This window comes from Haliaeetus leucocephalus, unplaced genomic scaffold (assembly GCF_000737465.1).
Source record: "Haliaeetus leucocephalus isolate CR32 unplaced genomic scaffold, Haliaeetus_leucocephalus-4.0 Scaffold545, whole genome shotgun sequence".
Lineage (NCBI taxonomy): Eukaryota > Metazoa > Chordata > Aves > Accipitriformes > Accipitridae > Haliaeetus > Haliaeetus leucocephalus.
The window spans coordinates 5,444,140-5,463,043 of record NW_010972981.1 but is presented as its reverse complement, the minus strand read 5'-3'; the positions used below and the strand labels follow the sequence as shown (position 1 = coordinate 5,463,043).

Here is an 18,904-nt window from a genome sequence, read left to right as displayed (position 1 = left end):
TTCAGGGTTTACTTTGAAGCAACTGACCTAACATAAAAAAAATTCTTGGATAGTGAACATTTAATAAAACAAAGCAAGCAAGCGGATTTCAAGGATCCTTATTTCCTATCACAAAAGTGCTGGATTACTCTGCAGCTACTTGGAATAATACCTGTGATAGTCTAGCATTTAGCAGGAGGTGCAACCACAGAAAATGTCTCAAACACAGAAAGAGAAAAAATTCCTGGCATATGCAAATTCTGTGAGAGGTGAACTCTGTCCAGTCACTGTTATATGTTGCAAGAAGTTATAACACAGGCAAGAGACATGCCTACATAACAGAGATCTGTGCTACAAGCTCCCTTACAGATCTCCCACACAAAAGGGATACTTGCTGTGCAAGTGTCGACCCCGTTCATCTTTAAGACTCAGGCTCTAGTACAGTAAACCAAGTGCACCTAAGTCACAACTAAAATAAAAATAATTAAAGGGAAGTAAAAGAAATGGTCATTCATCTGCAAAGGTATCAGAGCAGCTCAAGATAGATATTCACTAACAATAATATTCACATGATGAGGTTTGTTCTTTTAGTAGACAGAGCTTCAAAAGACAGCATGCATGAGCAAGACTCTCGGCTAACATCAGGAGAAAAACTGTCTCTCTTGCAGTTTAATTTAATTTTCAATGTTCCATGAATCCAAAGAATGCATAGCTAAACGCTTACTGTGCATTTGAGATGTTGGGACTCTAGAAAACAGCTACATGGCTCTTTACTGAAGAGAACTGGTATTGTTTCCATCATTTTGAAAAAACATTGTCTATATTAACTTGTTCAGAAACCTCTAACAAATCTAGTTGTCCACATTTGGGAACAGCATTAGTGTAAATTAGCCTTCCCTCTTCTGGATATGTAAAACACAAAGCCCTGATAATTAAAGAGAGAGACCAGTGCTGATTTCAATATGCATTACAGCCAGAACAGTTATTTGGTTAAGGACTTATCCCTACTCAGCTGAAGAACACTTTCTTTCTTTGTGCAATTACCTGGAAAAATTTAAGCCCTTACTTTCTCTATTGTCTGAAAAGTATTCTGCATGTAAACATTTTAGCAGTTTTGACACTACTTTGACAGCAGGAAGAAAACACCTAATGTAATTTATAAAGAACCTGGATCCTATCACAAGGTTCTGTATTACAATACTATGCATTTCATCTCACATAAATTATATGCAAGAAATTAATAGAGTTACAGCAGTTAACATACTTCCAGAGCTGAGTAACGAATAGTCATAAAGAGGCAACATTCAACAGAGCCAATGCCAGGAAAGGGAGGGGAAAGTAAAATGTGAAGCGGAGTCAAAAAGAGAAAAACTACAGGAAAGGCTTTCAGACATAAAAAGGAAAAGAAATATTTCAATACAAGAAAGACAGTTTTTATGAAGGAATAATATGGCCAACAATTTTAGAGAGATGTGTTTGAAAGGAAAAAGGGACTCTCCTTTGGTCTCATAATTGAGCAGCCCCTTCACCATAGAACCAGTTTATTCTCATTACAACCATGCCTCAGATGTTTTTGTCAGTACAAATGCATCCTTGGGACACAAGTTGGTGGGGTTATTTTGTTCATATCCTCCATGATAGCTATGCTTTCCATTAGAGTCACATATTACAATTGTTTTTATTCTTCCTGGAGTATCTTATTTTAACTTCCTATCTAGCTGACGTTTTGCTACTAACATATACCAGTGCCCATTCTCAACATTTACCAAAGCGTAAGGGACTGCTCATCCAGAGCCTGCAGTACTGGCATAGGGGGACCTATGGGGGTTCGGAGCGGTGGGAGCTCTGCACAGCCCCATGGCAAGACGGTAAGTGCTTCCTACCCTGTCCCAGGGGAGGCACGATGGCAGGCAAAAAGGCACAGACTAAAACATGGCACGTGTGCAAAAACAGCACCAGCAGTAGTCTGAATTTGATTTCAGCCAGAATGCTAAAAATATGAATCATATCACATGCTTTGACAACTAAAGCCCAGACACATTTTTAAAAGTTTTCTTATCATAGCTGCTCTAAACTTTTATTCTTTGTCTCAAATGTTTAACTAAAAGGTTTAAGCAATGTCCATTAAAAAAACCCAACCCCAAAACAAAGATCTGCTGCTGCTTTAGGGTAAGAAATTTTTAATCACAAAAGAAACCCAATATTATTGGCCTCTTGCTAACCTTTCCTTACTCTTTTTATAGTCTCTCCCCTTACCTCACTCCCACCCCACACCCCCTCTCCTCCCTGCTCCCGTTCACTCTCAACCAATCTTATATTCCACATCCTCCCGTTGCCTCCCTCTTTGGACACATATTCATGAATGAAAATAACATCTTCCCAACAAACAAGTAACGGGGAAAAGGAAGAGGAGAAGTAGTGAAGGGAAATGTGAGAGGTTTTAAATAAATAATAATATTTACACTCTTATATAAACCTTAATTTACCAATCATCTCAAAATGCTTTGGGAAAGTAGGCATTGTTGACTCCTTTATTATTCACAGACAGTTCAAAGATTTTTTTTTTTAAGAAATCCTTTGTTTTCTTCCTACACAATTTGTTAACCCTTGGCTGACACTGGACATGGTGTTGCCAGTAGCAGGATGAGCAAGTATAATTACCGGCAGCCAGCCGAGCATGTTTACACTGGAGAGAAGACTCATCTCACATTTCCAACCTGTCCACTTCTTCTGCACCTGTGTTGTACAGCCTGCTGGCCTCCATGCGCTGCCTGCAGAACAGCTGCTCAGGTACAACAGCCATGCTAATTTGTCTTCTACCCAAATAACTTCTGCCTAAAAGACAGATTTAGGAGTGACTTAAAATGAGGATTTTTGCCAAAATAAACAAACTCACACAAACACACTACTCTTTCAAAGGCCATATATGGACTAATTCCGTATAGAATTGTACATTCCAAATAAAGCATTAAACACCTCAAACTCTAGTTTAAAAGTTACAAATTACTTCATCAATGACACCGTTTGTTACTTATTGTTGTGAAATGCTTGGCAGTATCTCCTTTCTGAGCCTTCATCCCTGAAACAGCTTTTGGACAACTTAAAGGTGAGTTACATAAGGCAATCTGTTGCCCTAAGGTGAGAGAATAAATCCCTTTTCTTTGAACTTACTTTCCATACAACTAACTAAGCAACATGCTAATTCTGTACAGATCTTTAAACTAGATCTGCAAAATTAACAGCAAAATCAAACCATCTAGTATTTAATAAATTTCAAATACAGTAACTTTCCTTAATGTATAGTTCATGAGCAATTACCCATGATTATCATCTAATGTGAAAGGTCCTTGAATGTGTCCAGAGGAGGGCAACAAAGCTGATGAAGGGCTGGATGGCATGTCCTATGAGGAGTAGCTAAGGACTCTGGGTTTGTCTAGTTTGGAGAAAAGGAGGCTGAGGGGCGACCTCATTGCTCTCTACAGCTTCCTGAGGGGGGCAAGTGGAGAGGGAGGTGCTGAGCTCTTCTCCCTGGGATCCAGTGACAGGACATGTGGGAATGGTTCAAAGCTGCACCAGGGGAGGTTCAGACCGGACATTGGGAAGCATTTCTTTAGCAAAACATCAGTCAAACACTGGAAGAGGCTTCCTAGAGAGGTGGTCAATGCCCCAAGCCTGTCAGTGTTTGAGAGGCATTTGGACAGTGCCCTTAATAACATGATTTAACTTTTAGTCAGCCTTGAATTGGTCAGGCAGTTGGACTAGATGATCGTTGTAGGTCCCTTCCAACTGAACTATTCTATTCTAGTCTAGTCTAGTCTAGTCTATTAATTTCTGCCAGAATAATCAGTAAAGTATCTCAAGTCAAGCTGGGTGCGAGGACAGCCCTTTCTGGAGTGAGCACTACAGTAATTTTCTTACTGCATTATGCAAACTAGTTTTGCTGCATAATTGTGAGATCTTGCAATTAGGAGACCTCTCTGTGCCACACAGTGGAAAAATTTTCTCCCTCTGTCACAGCAACTTCTCCCAGTGACGCCTGTGCCACATCATAAACTGTTTTGATCCAATCCTACTGTCACCTATAAAAATTGGATGGTTTGGGAGGATTTTATTCTTGGAAACATGACACTGTACATGGTGCAGGAACCATCCCCACTCTCCTTGCAGTATAAATTGGATGCTGGGCCTCAGTCTGAAGTTACACATGGAAAAATATAATGCTTTTTTTCTTTAACATAATTCTATTCCTGTGGACTTTCTATAGACTTCAGGTGCCCATCTTTAAGATGCATGTAATGAGCGACTTCACTAGAATAGGAAAACAGTCTCCATCTGTTAACAGCATAGCTTCTTGTAAACTATTGAAAATTAGAATCTACCACAGACACGTAATTACAGTTCCTATTGCCTTAGAAGAAATTACATGTACGTATGTAAGACATCATATGGACCAAGGCACGCAGGCAGTAGTTGCTTTTTAATTGTTTACAGTTCATCCTTTTACACAAATATTTTTGGCTTTATAAGGGGTAATTAAGGGAGTAATGAGACCAATATTTGCTTTTGCAAAGGAAGACTGTAATAAACACAACATAAACCTGAAGAGGAATCCAAGACAGAAAACATTTCCTCACAGCCCTCAGCCTTAGCAGATATGCAGGGTCTTCCCTGCTTCCTTCCCTTAAAACCCAGAAACCGACATGAGTGGTTTTACTGTAGTTGTGTCTCTTTACGAGGAAAATGCGTAACAGCCTTTCATATGGAGCACACAAAGCAGAACTCAAAGGTATTGAATAAACCTTTGAACCTTTGGGCTCAGAACAATGCTTCAAGCAGTGAGGCAGGGAAAAGTAACCAAGGAACTCAAAAGTCAAATCAGAGCAAAATATTCTGTCCTGTTCTTAAGCTGAATTCGTGGAACAGGAATTTGAACATTTCTTGGAAATACAGAGGGATACTTCAAGGATACCTGACTCCATCATTAACTTTTTTCCCTAAAGCAAACAGATCCAAACTTTGGCTGATCGCTCAAGTCCAAAGAGGTAATACTACAGCAGAGACCATCTTCTTGCTGTGAAAGGTGGATGTTGTTTACTATTAAAATGATTATGAACAATTCCTCTGCATAGGAAAATATAATTTTACCTCTCTAAAAAAGGCTGATTGATAAACCTCTGGATATATAGTTTGGCTGTACTCTAAGGCCTCTTCAGACTTAAACCCACATATTATGTTTACTGATGAGCATAAATTTCCTGGCATAATATGACCTAATTAAGCTGTTGCTTTTGAGTCTTGCTAAGTACCTCTGCCACTCTGTGGGAACATAGTCTTGATAATCAGTCAATGCTCTTCCCTTAAAATTGTTGCAGTATCAATAAAAATGACAATACTGCAAACCTAGGACTTCCATTACTTTAAAATTAAGTGTTTATTTTTTTAAGTAACAAGCATAAATTAGTGCAGCAAGAAGACAAGAATTGCTTCTTAATTGTACTGGAAGGACTTTTTTTAAAAACCTGAAGGTAACAAGTGTCATTTTGCATATATTAAGATTTAAAGAGGTGTCTCTGTTACAGCTGATGTGTAACTCAAGACTTACAGAGTTGTAAAACTGTAACTTTATGCTAATTTCAATAAATTATGTATAGCCCATTTACAAATACGTTACGTGCTGTCCTTGATCCCCACACCCTGCTTGGATTGGTCTGCTATTCATTTATTGGCTTGGTCTCCACAGGCCTCATAAACTGTTACTGGTTACAGGAAATAAGGAAGATTTGACTTACCAGCCTCTTCGCCTGTTAGCCACAGCAAGGGTTTTCACACACCATATACCACAGAGCACTTTGTTTCATTATTATGTGAGTTTGAATGAAGTCCATAGAGCTTCTTTATTTGAAAAATATTATTGAATAAAATAAAAGAGGATGAAATATAGAGCTTGTGATATCCAGAGATATCCAAACCAGACATTCCAGAACATTTATTATATGTGACTTTTCCACAGACCGAAGCCCTTGATTAGATTTGTTTCATGCTTGCGGTTATTCTTTTCACTCAAACTTAGCATCAGGAATAACGACCAGGACTTTTTTCAGCCCAGGCGCATCAAGGACAACAGGGCACCCTGCGCCGGGGAGGAAAGCCTGTCCAAGGCGCTCGCTGGGAGCCGCAGCCCGCCGGGACAGACGGTGCCGGGGGTGCGGGTAGGAAGGAGCTGCCCCCCTGTGCTCCCTGCCCCAGGCTGCGGCCCCAGGCGTGCCCCTGCTCCTGTGAGGATGCTTAACGCACGCTCTGGCTACACCGACGTCTGGGGGCAATCGAGCGTCAGCTTCTAGATGTGGCACCTTGGGAAACACGTGGCTGTTTCTCATGAACAAGTAAGTAGTGTGAGGAAGTACAAGCCCTGGAAAATGGGAACACAGCGAACTGTCAAGATTTCCAGTGGAGTTTACAGTCTGATTGCACACACCAAGCAAGTGCACAAGACTCGATCCAGCTCCCTCCCTTTTTACTCATAGAAGTAGTCCACATAAATGCTGTTACCAGTTGCAGTGTGTCTTTCATGTCTGTGATACGTCACGCACTTACCTGCAAAGGTGAAGCACTCTTACGTAGCAGGATATTACAGAGATGAAGACAGCAAACCGTCCCAGCAAAAAGTAGCATGAGGAAGGAGCAATAGGTCTTACAACCCATTTATTTGTAATACCAAGCATGTCACTGTGTCTCTTTTACTGACTTACTGAAATTTCCTCTGGAAAGTCACTGCTGCTTGTTGTTCTGAGTCCCACCACTTTCTGAAAGGTGTAGTATTTACTGTGTGGCAGATGCAGCTACTGGTCTTGCACTTTGAAGATTAAAGCAGACCATAAATGGTATTAATGCAAAGCCAGCACAATCTGTTCAGGCAGCATATAGAACAGTTTCCAGCACCTTTGGTGTATTCTGTAAACAAAATACATAAGGCTAATTATGTCTGATAATAGTGTAATAATAACATCTGAGGTTTGTATAGCGCATTTCACATTAAAGGGAATTAGTCAGTTACAGCATGTTGAAGATGTAAGATTAAGAGAGATATAAATGGTTAAGAGCAATTCCTGGTGAAGAACAAGTTAGTGGTGCCCGGGATAGATACCATACCATACACGAAATACCAACACATCTCTATTCTACCATCTTAGTTTTAAACCTTCCTGATTCAAGGTGGTCCTGAGCTTAAAATTGTTCCTTGGGGGGGGACAACAGGGAAATGCCCATTTTGAACAACCATTTCTGACAACTTTCTCTACTTGAAAGCGCGTTCTTAAAAGAAGTGGTTTAGTGGCAGTTTTACCCATGCCAGTAAGCACAGGAACATTGGGGTGGCCAATTTGAGAAAGCTGAAAAACTTTCTGCTGAGCTGTTCAAAACGTGCCACCTTTCAGTCAGGCGACAGCATCACATCGCCTCTACCCATGGGGCCGTTCCCTCTGGCTCCCTGCGGCCTCTCGGTCACCGGTCAGGCCGCCCGCAGCACCCCAGCTCATGCTGCCGCCGTGTAAAACAATACCTGGGCTTACGCAAGCTGTAAGGAAACGGTGGAAACCTTCCTGCCCTAGCCACAGCCCTTGCCGGGACGCTGGGCTTTGACCCGGACCCCCAGACCACCGTCAGTGCCGAGCACCCCCCCACCAAAGACCTTCCTCCTCCGCCGCCCAGGCAGGCGGCCATGCCGCACCAGGTCCCAGGGCAGCCTGCCCGCAGCAGCCCGCAGCTCTCCGGTGCTGTCAGGAGGGGTGAATTCGCTGCAGACGGGAGCAGTTGCAGGGCTCACACCGCTCCAGGTGCAGCGGGCGGCTGCCCCTCCGTGGGACGCAGGGCAACCCAGCGCGTTGGGGCTGCTCGCCCCACGGGCCGACCACCCTCCGGGAACAAGCCGGGGGTCCACAGCTCGGTGATGAGGAAGAGCTGGCAGGGCCGGGGAGCGGCACAGCCGTGCCACTGAGCGTCTGACAGCTTGGTCGTGGTTTGCAAGGACAGGCATGCACGGAGGGAGGGGAAGGGGGACGAGGGCTGGGGTGTTCTCCGCACAGCCGCGGCTGCTAATGCGCCATCTGGTCCTCGCTCTCGGCCAGCAGCAAATCCAGCTGTGCTGTTATGTGCTGCCATGCAGAAACGTTCACCAGCTCTAACGGACAGGGTGAGACGTGCGGCTCTCATCCTCCGCAAAGACTTTACGACCGGCCAGAAGGAAAGAAAGTTCACAGACCTGGAGGTTCAGGGCCTAACTTGCTGATGCTTTGTCTAGTTCGTAGATCCCAGCAATACAGTGTAACTGTTCACAGATAAGAAAACGCATAGTTTTTTGTGGGCTTTGGATTGCAGGGATTGCAAGAAATGTTTGCAAGATACAGCTCCACCTTTTCTTTATTTTTTCTGTTCTGAATTAGGGCTATCTGGATTCTAAGGCCATTTCTGCCACAGCTGGGAGGTGGAACAAGCCTCACTAAAGGAATTTTAGCCTTGGCTTGAGATTCAAGAAGTTAAAATGTGGCATTAGAGCTTCAATGGAGTTTCTAGTGTTGGAAGCTGACTCCTGTAGTGCTACAGAAGAGCAGGGAGCCAGAATTTGCTAGATGAACTACTCTCCCTAGACTTACATCTCCAGCTAATGCATACAACAGTTGACTGCTAATATTCTTGCTGTCCACCCATTTTGTATTTTATATATGTTTAGACTGATTTCTAGTATTGCAGCCCTCATGTTTTTTTGGTGTGATACTCTGAACCTTGTCAATACTGATTGACTGTATACATGTCAGATAGCTCTTCACCAACATCACACTTCTCACACTAATACTTCTCCAGATTTAGATATTACTTCCTTTCTGAGAATATACTCTCAGTTTCACAGGAACACTGATAAGGAATTCAGCAGGCCTAGAAAATAAATGTTTTTATTCAAACAATTTGTGGGTTAGAACAACCTACCTGCACTTGACTTGATGTTTTATTTGCCTCCATATGTTAATAATTCTTGCCTTAAAATTTTTTTCTAAGGCCTTGCACACTACAACATACCTGTATCGGACTGATCACCGTTTTTCTCCCTTCTTACATGGATAACATGCTACGCTTGCTATTTCCAGTCCTGTTGTCTCCCCCTTGGACTGGCAGACATTTAAGCCATCTGACTCACAATTCCCTCAGCCCATTAATTCAGAATTTTGGCTCACAGGTAACCAGCCGCCTCAGCGCACTGCAGCTCTTGCTGTCGTTTCAGGTATGGTCCATACATTCTCACACCTCTGACCCTAATCGCTGCCCTGTGCTTTCCCCCAGGAAGAGTAGTCTTTTTTGCCCTCAAAGATGCACCGTTAACCTGGTGATCAACAGGAGACACAGATACCCACATAGCCAAATTTCTTTTAGTGGTAAGGAAAGGAAGAGACCATCTGAGCAATGTTTAACAAATCCACTTAACTAAAGCCCATCAAGGAGTAGATCCTCCCTGTGCTAGAGGTATAAGCAAAGACAAATTATCTGCTATTTAAAGACAAAACACACACCTATCATTTCCACAGCCAGAGAAGGGTTGTATGGAGGATTCGTTCTGTTTTACACTCATGAGCCTTTTGAGGCTCCAGGCTTTTGAACACAGTATCACTTCTAAAAAATCCTTTCTTAAATTCTGTTTCTTTAGGTAGATCTTGGACGTAAGAGCGGCCTTATAGAGTGTGTCATCACGTCAGCTGCTGTTACATCAAATAATAGCATGTAAGAGCACACTGTATCTAGAATTACACGTGCAGCATGGGAACTCACTGGAAACCCTTATTCACCAAATGCAGCTGCATACAAAGCAGTGTGTCAAAAACGCCTGAGAAACAAAATGGGGGACGCTTTCAGTCATTACAGTAAATAATACTTTCCTACCTGACAGCAGAGAAATTTTATTTAGTGTGTCATGCAGAACAGCTGGCATAGCCTTCATCCGGTGCCAAGTCACACAGCTCATGCCTCTGAAAGGTGCCTGCTCTGTTCAGGGCTACTGCTCGCTGCCAAAGACACAAGCAAACAGAGCCAGCTCAGGATGGCTGCTCAACTTGCAGTGGCAGGTCTCCTATGCCCACCCTGAGGTGCAAAGGCCAGGACAGAGGAAGCCTTTGAGGAGAAGGAAACCACTCCATAGCCCTTGAATACAAAACCAGAAGCTGGAAAAACTCACAGGAAAGTCCTCCCACCTTTCCCGGGAACTTGTTCAGGCTTGCCGGCACAACTTGAGCCTTGCCCAATACAGAAATCCCTGGGTAGGAGAACCAGCATGGCAGAACTCAGGGACCCTGGAGAAGAAGGAAGCCACTGTACCACACTGCACCTTTAAGCCCTTTCAATTAACTTTGGTTTTCTTACATTTGATTCAAACCAGCTTGTATAATTTATTACTTAGACTTTGTAGAAGGCCAGCACAGTAAACACAGGCTTGTATTCAACGATAGTGTACATAGAGGTAATCAGGAACTTGGAACAGAAATTAGATATGTCAAGCCACTCATCGCAACTTGATGGAACAACATAATACTCCAGTGTCTCACTGGCCATATATTCAGGGGTTTGTCATTTGAGCGCTTCAAGAGAAATGGGAGCAGATCACTCAAGCTGCTTTTCTGAAGCATTGCCTAAAACCCCAAGGAGACAGGAAAGGTGGTTAGAGTTGGAGGTAGGTGTTTGGGACCTTCCACTTCTTAGGGAATGCTGATTTGTCAAAACCCTTTGTGATTCATACATTTTATAATGATAAAACTTCTGAAGGAAACGTTTCTTGGACTGGGAATTGGACTGTTGTTCAAAAAAGAGGAAAGGTTTGTGGGATGTGAGCCCAGAAAGTTTAGTTCATGAGTAACTCGCAGTAAGGCTTGACTGTACATCCTCTTCTAACCACAGCTATTCCACGCAAACACCTGTGGACAGGGTCATTTGAATAGCAATTGCTGGGATCAAGAGCTACTTGAGCTCATTTTCACTTGAAAAGATTAGGAGTTGTTAATCTGAGCAACCCAGCAGCAGAGCTGGCTTTGGAGCAGAGGTGGCCATCTGGCAGGGGCCTTAAGATACACCTTGTTTAGCTAATGCAGTTGCCCTTCATGCAATGAGAAGTGACCAAAATTTTCAATAGCAATCAGCATATCAAAATTTGTATGTTTAACACCAAGTACCGATTGTCTGGTGAGTAAGACTACAAAGGAAACATGGTAAGATTAGAAATGTATGTCTTCTATTCACTTAGTGGTCAGAAAACAGAGAATTGAGGGCTTATATGTGAAAAAAATTTTGCATCCTAATAATAGCAAGTGACAGCAAAGCTCAGGAAATTTAAAAAAAAAATCATTTATAGGCAAACAAAACATAAAGGTCATAACAAATGAAAGTTTAAAAGTTAGAAGTTCAAAGAAGGGAAAGAGAAGAGAAAAAAAGATTATGGGTGTAGACTATAATTACAGTACCACGTGAAGAATGTAGTTAAACACAAAGCTTAACGTGCTTTTAAAAACCCAAAACAAACAGATGTACACAACAGAGTTTCCAATTTTGATCATTTCCTTAAACATGTCTCTTTTACTGACTCATAGGAGTAATTTGAGGACAACACTTTTAAGAGATGCTCCCATGGAAACACCTCCCTCATGCTGCTTGCTTGCTGTATATTCCAGACACATAAGCAAACTATAAGATAATTCCACCTTTCTTTGAACATTAATTCACATTAGAATTCCCTTTTCTCAACACTACTGCTTTTACATTCATATGATTCAGATGTTTAAATCTGATTAGATCTAACAGTGACTGCTTCTAAGAATAACAAGCAATTGCCAAGAAGATGTAAAATGTACTTATGGATGTGATGAGTATCATCAAAGAACTCAAAGATCTGTATAGTTTAATGGCATTGTTAAAAGCTGGCATTTCTAGTGATATACACCAACAAGAAAGTACATAACCTTTCTAGTGCTGATCTTCCTCTGTTCAGAAAAATGAAGCTTCTCTGTAAATCCTTATTCCCACTGGAGAAGCAGAAAAAGAAGATATTTTTAAATCCTGTATTCATCAAATGCTAGGCAATGAGACAAAGCAAGATCAGTTCTTGAAAATTTGAAAAACATTGAGCTGAAGAGAAAAAGAGGGCAAGCTTTCAGTCAGTCCTTTCAATACTGGAAATTGCCCCCTAGAAGCTTCCAGTCCATAGAACAGAAATAAAGGACATTGTTGATACATGGAAACACATGCTGAATACCAAGTTTAAAAGCAGGATTTTAGTTGTAAGATATAGCTACTGATCTGTAACTACTTTCCATAATTTCAGCTTCCTTATTTGAAGAGGACCTAACTACAGAGGTGCTAAGTTACATTCTCATAGATCTCTTGAGCTGGTTCCTTGTTCTCATCCTTTCTCTCATCCTCCCAGAGATAAAGACCCTCTGGCCACTGGAGAAACAGAAACGCTGAGGTTCCTTTCTAGTCACTGGAAAAACATGGATACATCCAAAAGCTGTTTCATTCGCTTTCACAAAACACTTTATCTAAAATAGATTGATCTGCTTTGACTACCACTGGTCTCTTCAAAAACTAAGCTCAGTGAAATGAATACTAGCATAATAGTCACTGTCTTGTCATAGCCTAAAAAAAAAAAAAGTAAATCCTTACGAATTCCTGATGTCTGTATTTCACTTACCTCCACATAAGGACTCCTTTCAACCTATGGCTAAGAAAGCTATAAAAGCACTAAGCAATACACGAAGGTGCTGGAAGCAGTCCATCTGCATCAGCCTGCCATCAGCTTGGGCCAGTCTACCCTCAGGTACTGGTATTAGGCCAGTTCTTTATATAGCTTTATGTTGAATGTGCTCAGGCCAAAAGAATTAAGTGTTTCTTATCGTGTAGGGTGTGTTCTGACAACATATACCTTCACTGCAGAAAGTCTTGGAGGTAAGTTGGAATATGCAGCAGACAGAAAGGCCCAGCGAGAATATTTGTCATCCAGAAAGAAGAGAGAAACAATTGGGAATTGCAGAAGAGCACATGGCTGCATGCTTGTGTTAAAATGATTATTAGACAAATTATGTAAAACCTCTGAGAACTGGTAACCAAGAGAAGCACTGAAATAGTGAGCTTTAGCCTCGCAAGCTTATTCTTGCTAGCTTCCAGTCAATCACAATCTATGGAGAGAGACCTGCTCTTCCAGAAGGTGTTCAGAAGGTAGCAACATACCACAGTACTCCTGCAAAAAGTTTTTTTCTCTGCTCATTGAAGAGGCAGCCTACAGACATTCGTTCATTTGAATTCTTTCCCTAAACTCCTTTTCTGAACTGAATCGGTACACTGTGGCCCCTGCTGACTGATGGGTTATACCAGGGGAATAACCTTGGTCTCTTGAGCTCCCAGAAGGCAGTGATAAGCATCTTTCCTGTCCACTGGACTAGGTTGAAGGACTTGATGACTTTAGACATAGCAGTGGTGAGTCTCCTCCTTGGGAAGATGGGGCTTCCTGAGCGAAGGCAGTGGGGAAAGGCCGGAACACAGGAGAAGCAAAGTACTATGAATGGGATGATCCCTCAAGAAGGAGAAGAAAATGGAGGGAAAAACCCCCACCATGTTTCCAGTTATGATGTAGGCTGGACAGCAGTCTGAGCTTCCCGTCTACCAATGACCTTTACAGGGGTCTGAGACACATTCACGTGCCCAACGGAGTCAGTATTTAGGTTTGTTAACCTACTGCCAAACCAGCTCCAGAACTGACATAGTGTAACAGCATCACCTAAGGAGTGCTGCAGAGAGGACACTGTAATTAGTCTGGAGACAGTGCCACCCTACAGCAGCAATACTCTTCAGGTACCCTTGTGCTGAGCCACATCCATACATTGTACCACACTCCCCTGTCTTGGAGGGTTCAGCTCGGACGATGCACAGCGCTTTGCAAACATCAGCAGTTATCACCAGGGTGAAGAAAGATTGGGTGTTGACTTTTGAATTACACAGTTCAGGAAAGAAATGTCATGGGATATCTAAACATACTAAATACTCAGGAAATCTAATTTATGTCCAACTCACAAGAAGGAAGCAAGTAACAGTGCCCCAAACCTAACAGCATGCAAAGCATGACAAAGGAAAGATTCCCCATTGCTCGGCTGTTGATCGTACATGCTACAGAAACCTCAGCTTTGCCTCTGGTGACAAACAGCATGCAAGGTATGAGGAGATTACAAGCCAATGCTCTATGATTCCAAGACAAAAAAAACCCAATAAAGGGTAAGTTAGATGTTTCGTATCATTGAAGAGATGCCATTCTCAGAAAAATGGCTAACTCCATAAAACCTGTGGTGCAGCAGTAGTTAAGAAGCTCTTCTTTCCCTTTTAAGTAATTGGGGGATTACATCTCTATACAGGTAAGATCCAAACCCAAGCCAAACCTAAGCAACATTGCTTGACTTCAAACAAGTGAGAAGACGACTGGGTTTAAAATAAAGACAGACTAAAATATGCATGCCTTGTCTAACTTCACTGTTTGCACCTTTCTGCACTAATGGAACTTTTTGGGTTAAAAGAAAAAAAAAAGCATAAGAAACTAATAGCGTAACAGGCTCCTGTTCAATATAAAGCATAGCCCAGCTTCACCATTCCCATTAGCTCAAGTTTCTAGGTTGGATTTTCTGTAGTGTATTTCCAGTATTTCTAAAAGAACCTGAAGGAGGTTGCATCAGCTTTGTGCTCTAAGGAGATATGCCTGTTGCTCTGGATCTATGTGTATGTTGCAAACTTCTTTTATACTTATTTTAACTACTGTTAAAATTCAACATGTATTCTAAAGTAGTTTCAATTACTCCAGAAGTAACATTAAGACTTTAAGTAGATGCTTTTACCAACTTTGTACACTGTAGCGCTAATTAAGAAATACTCTGAGGAAGCAGAATTCAGAGAGATTAAGTGGTGCCACTACCTCAGTGCTAAGCAGTGTCTGAACTACCAGGTCATACGTGATAGGGTGCTGCATTTCTCTAATGCAGCTACCTTGATTTTGGATCCAAGCACGCAGTTCTGTGCAAAGACACTGTTTATGAATAGATGAGCTTGGGTTGGCACTACTTCAAGTCTTTCTTGTGCCATCTTCCAGCGGCTGGTGTGGACCTGTCCTCTGTGAATTAGAAGCCCAAATTCCACGGACGCTAATGAGACTGGTTTTGACATTACCAAGGGCTTCATTTTGCTGTGACAAACACTCCTCTTGTGGCCAAAACAGTCAAGTTACAGGCACACGTGAGGAACCACAACACCCCACATTCCAGGGTACTTCTTCAGTGTCCCTTATTCCCATAGCTGTTCGTATGGCTGATCACCAACAGTCTTCACGTCTCTGAGTATAATTAAAAATAGATAATAAAACCGTATGATAACAATAATATACACACAGCATAATAAAAATAGTTCTGTTTTTTAAAAAGAACAAAACCAGAAGCTAGCCTTGTAAGGAGAGGCATGGATGGGACTGCAGGCTGTGAGGTACAACTCTCCACACTTCTGTTGTTGCATGGGCAGCAGGACTCCAGTCACACTTTGCAGCTGTACAGTTTCCAGAGCAACATAGAGGATGCTCATAATTAGCTGATGAGAGGCTTAACCTTTGAGGCATTGGTGGTGTTAAATACTAAAATCTAGGCTCCATACATTTGCTTGCACTTCAGCACAAAACCCCCGCAGAACCAACCCTCTTCTTTTCTGTGTCCCTATAGCCCTGCTATTCACTTGTTAAGCTTTTCACCACACACAGATAATATATTTTCTCCATCATTTATAACACTCATGTTTGGAGGGGTTTGCTAAGAGCTTCCTGGTTTGCTCTTGTATTTTATCCTCTGTGCTAATAGCCTCATAGCCAACAAAGCAGATGGAGCTGAAATACAGATGCAAATAATTAAGTAGAAAAGTGACGTTAATGGATTCCCTCCTTTCACAGAATGGGAGAACAACATGAAAAAGGTCTGCCAGAATATATTGTTTTACATCAGTTCTACTTTTCTTCTGTTTTGCAGTATCTGAATGACCAAATGCCTCCAGCTGGGGTGGCAATGAACTGCAGATAAAGACAGACAGAGAAGCTGAGAAGCCTTGATTTTTTTCTGGCCTCTGAAAATGTAAAATTATGCAGGCTAAGCCTCTCCTGAACACTTAACATTGCTTCATTTCTGTGAAGTATCACAGAAGACAGCTGTATGATCCAATTAAAAAAAAAAGAAGTGTTTTGTTTGAAAAGTCTGTTAGCCTTTCAGATGAAGTCAGCTTAGCTGCTAGCCTATCTATCAAAGTTCCATTTGATCACAAATAAAAAATCCAAATAAGAAGGCCAAACAAACGCCGGCCAAACAAACGCCGGCCAAACCTGAAGACTTACATACTCAGGGTTCCCGGATACTCTCTTTGTTTTCTTTGGCTTTGCAGTCATGATTATTCGTTACTATTTTTAGCACCACCAACATGCTTCTCTGAATATTAACAAAACAAGCAGAGTCGCATTCCTACAATGAAAGGAAGGTCAAAGAGACAACAGAGCACCCCAGCCTAGTTCTAGGAAGACTATGCACTACGGAAACAGTAAGCCCAAGTAAATGTATAACACCCGCAGTGAAGTTTGCAAGTACTCTGCCTTGACTGGACGTGTGCAGGCACAGGCTGGCATATCATAGGACCCAACTATCTTTGACTCCTGGGCCAGCGATCAAAAGGCGTGTTTCTCTGTCAGCAGTGCAGGCTCACCACCCACTGACTTCTCAGGCAAGAGCTGAAGCTTCTGCCTTTGCAACCAAAAAGAAAAGAATATCCAGAGAGATGGCTCTAGATAAAACAGCCTTTGCAAGAAATGACTTAAGGAACAATGACAAATGAACACCAAGTTTTAAAGCTGCGTAACACCCAGAACTGCAGGTATCTGCAACACTTACCAATTTAGCACTGCATGCTCGGAATGGCTAAAGAATGACCTGTTGTTTTGGAAAATGGAGAAAGCTGAAAGAGTACAAAGCAGTGAGCACTGGTTTGCATGACACACATTGCAGGTAAGAGAGGCAAGTAAAGGGCTGCATTTTCACGTCCTCACTCACAGTAAGCGGCATCTTTCTCACTACAGTAGGCCTATTTAAATCACCTGGCCTATAGAAAAGCTTTCTCAACACAAATATCAGAATCTAATGGATGTATTTTCCATTTACAGACCTGGACTTGCTCCAGAAAGACAAGAGGAAAGACTCCCCTAGTAACTCAGAGAGGGAGAACAAGTAAAGTGTATTTAAGTAATTTGTCCCTGGGAGAGAAGGAAGCAATGGCACCGGCATTAGTTTATTAATGGATTGGAGACTGCTGTCCGCTCTGCTTTCTCCTCCAAACCATGCAGCTGCCATACCCTGTTGCTTAATTATGATAATTTTAATTGTTCCAGTACCTGAGAACATGCATTATATCCTTGAAATACATTCGAGAATACATGTAGAGTTCTATAAAAGCAACAACTGGCAAAAAAAAAATTGTATAGATATAAGAGGGAATAATTATTTATTATCTCCTCTGATTTGCACAACTGCACTTTCTGAATTTGACCAAATGACTTTGCATCAAACCCACAATTCTAGATTAAGCTGAAGCATCTAGCTTACAGAAAATACATAGTCTTCATTTAAAGACACTAGACGATGAGAAAGCCAATACGTCCCTGAATTAACTGTTTCCAGGGTTAATGATCCTCACAATTAAAAATGTGAACTGTATTCCAAGCCTTTCTCTCGCCATCCTTAAGATCTTGAATATTTTTCTTGATGCAATAAAATTAAATATCTGGAACTATTTAAGTTCTAGTTTAAGCATACTTAAAATTGTATCTGCCAACCTGCCAAACTGAAAAATTTGCATAGGAATTTAAAAAAAGGGATTTTAAGGGCAGAGCAAGTAATTTTTCCAAGAGAATTTTTTCCTTCAGAACTGAATGCTATAGTCAAATCCATGCACAAAGCCATTTTTTTCTGTATTCATCCTAGCATGTTTATAATCAGAAAATAAATTTAAATGGGTTTAAAATTGCAAATTGACATTCATAGATAAGAAGTACAAATTATGCTATCATGTGGAGGAAAAACTGTTGCAAAAATTAAAGAATAATTTCTATGTCTATTTGTTTTGTTCTGTGGTTTCTCCTCCGTTATTTACCTTGCACTTTCCTACTGCCAGACCTTTCCCACGTCAAGTAAAATTATGATAAATCTCAGTCATGTATTTACCTCTGTAAATCCACAGATGACAACCAAGCATCTTTTTTTGTTACTATATTTGCTTTTTTATTCTTCGTTCTTTACAGAAAGTATTTCTATAAATAAAAACAAAGGGGAGTTTAGTAATACCGAGTGCAGATGTACTGCACAGATGCCCCAGAAGAGACAAAGGGTGCGAAAGGTCCCTCCCCTGCCCCTTGCAGGAAGGTGGTGTGGCTGGAGACCAGTGGGTGCTGCAGCTCTGCGCCTACCGGCGCAGCCCGAGGCAGGTACCTGGGCTCCCCTGCACAGCACCTGCCAAGGACCAGGCACCTCCAGATGTTGCAGTGGGAGAGACCAAAAAATCCCCACCACACACAGCAGAGAAGCCATCCGCCTTAATCCCTGCGACGGGTGAGCGGGCAAAGGATTTGTAAAGGGGGTCCCACACTGCCAGTGCTGCAGCCCCAGGTTTGTGAAAGGCTGGCTGCTCCAGAAGCAGGATTTTTCAAAGTTGTTGCTGTTATTTCTATACTTACTAAGCAAAAGGTATCGGGCTACACCCTATCTCATGCTAAGTGACATTCAGATGTAACGCAATATTTAATTTCATGAAACCTGTCTTGCCAAAGTTTGCAATGACCTCAGCCTAG

The 18,904-nt window shown here is 41.8% G+C and overlaps 1 protein-coding gene across 5 annotated transcripts in view; it reads right to left on the bottom strand.

Annotated features, from left to right (window-relative positions):
• Nucleotides 1-6,853: 6,853 nt before the first annotated feature.
• The window catches only part of ANAPC4 (anaphase promoting complex subunit 4), a 53,204-nt gene continuing 41,153 nt past the window's right edge, over nt 6,854-18,904 (bottom strand). For 3 of the 5 annotated variants that reach the window (XR_774945.1, XR_774948.1, XR_774949.1), the window contains 3 exons: nt 11,967-12,029; nt 9,904-10,025; nt 7,919-8,302 (listed from right to left, as the gene is read on the bottom strand). The gene's annotated coding sequence lies outside the window, so the exon portion shown is untranslated. Of the gene's footprint in view, nt 6,931-7,918; nt 8,303-9,903; nt 10,026-11,966; nt 12,030-18,904 lie in introns of those variants that run through there. The other 2 variants (XR_774946.1, XR_774947.1) reach the window with 2 other exon arrangements.